The sequence below is a fragment of a genome, unplaced genomic scaffold (genome assembly GCF_019419815.1).
Source record: "Pyrus x bretschneideri cultivar Hongxiangsu unplaced genomic scaffold, Pyrus_bretschneideri_v1 Contig16, whole genome shotgun sequence".
In the NCBI taxonomy this organism is placed as follows: Eukaryota; Viridiplantae; Streptophyta; class Magnoliopsida; order Rosales; family Rosaceae; genus Pyrus; species Pyrus x bretschneideri.
In genome coordinates, this window is record NW_025999457.1 from 6,451,843 (window position 1) to 6,453,337 (window position 1,495).

Below are 1,495 nucleotides of genomic sequence, written 5' to 3' on the forward strand. Positions count from 1 at the left end.
TGGTAGCATAAAGAATGTCATACAAGGATAGCCAGAAGTATCTTTTACATTATGAAGGACTATCTTACTATAACTATGTTTGATTTTGATCAAAAGTTTCATGAGCTTCTATCACAAACGGTGATCACATGAAATACAAACTCAAAGAACTCATAACTTGGGAATAAACCCCGTCACATGCGACATTGACCAATAGAAACCGGAAATGAAAGAAGAGCATACAACAGTGTTCAATTCCTATATTTGTTCCAATATCAGTTTGGTGTATGCATTAAAACAAGTCAAATATCATACCACTGATATCATCAGCAAGTTTTGTTGCTTCGTTTTATTCCTTTATCCATGAGTCCGAAGAAGATGCAATTGTACTGAAATAATCGCTGCATGCATAATGTACTCAGCTCAGATATCATACCACAGATATCATACCCTTATTACTTGTATTAATAGCTCCATGCATAATGACATAATAAATGCAGCAGTTATATATCATTCTATGTTAAATTCTATGTTAAGATACTGAACTAGGGTTAGGGTTTGATTGTTAACAATCCTTATACATGTTTACATAGCACCAATTCTTCCACCAATTCTTCTAATCGATAGCGCTCAACTCTCAACCGAGGGCAACAAAAGTAAGAAGAAAATTCTCAAAACAAAAAGATGCAAATCGAGTGCTTTTGAAGCAACAAATCCACAATTCAAGCTAGGTAAAACAATTTGAACCAATTCAAGTAAATATTCAATCAAAGCATCAAAATCAAAACTTGAAACAAATTAAGAAGTAATTAAACAACATGCACAAACCTAAACGATCCCACATAACCCATAATTCGCCAAAAAAAATGCGGATCGACCATAAATTCTAATCGAAATTGTCAAAACGAAACAAAGAAATTTTTGATCTCGATCATAAATTTACGGGGGGAAACAAGATTGAAATAGATATGATCCCAATGTAGATGGTGATGAATTACCTGATTTAGGGATTGCGATTGTGGGCCGTGGAGAATGGAGAGATCGGAACGAGGTATCGGGATAGTAACGAGAAGTGAGACGAGGGAGACAGTTTAACTTTAACGGGAGGAGACGACGTCGTACCGCACAACCAACAACAACACAGGGGAGAGGGCGAGAGGGCAGAGACTGATCCTTGCAAAAGGATGATGTTGTTTGTATCTGCAATAGGATAAAGAAAAAAAAAAAACTTTGCGCAACGAAGGTACACATGGGTCGTGCAAAATAACTTTGTGCGACGTACGTAGACTTGTGCCACGCAAAACAGCTTTTCACAATGAAGACATACGTTTTTGTTTTCCTTTTGCTTTTCTTTTGGGGTTCTTGCATTGCCTTTTTCTTTTGTGGTATCCACTTTTGTAAATGCCTTAAATTGACGATATCGAATTAGTTCATTGTATCCATATAGGGTTAAAGAGTGTAGTTGTAAAAAATCATCAAAATCGGAGTTTAAATAACCGTTAAATCATGATTTTTT

At 35.8% G+C, this 1,495-nt stretch overlaps 1 long non-coding RNA gene across 1 annotated transcript; it reads right to left on the reverse strand.

Moving 5' to 3' along the window:
- Window positions 1-28: 28 nt before the first annotated feature.
- Window positions 29-1,495, reverse strand: LOC108868301. The gene is made up of 2 exons (XR_007257228.1): window positions 978-1,495; window positions 29-380 (listed from the first exon to the last, which is right to left on the reverse strand). It is a non-coding gene; the product is annotated as an uncharacterized LOC108868301 (long non-coding RNA).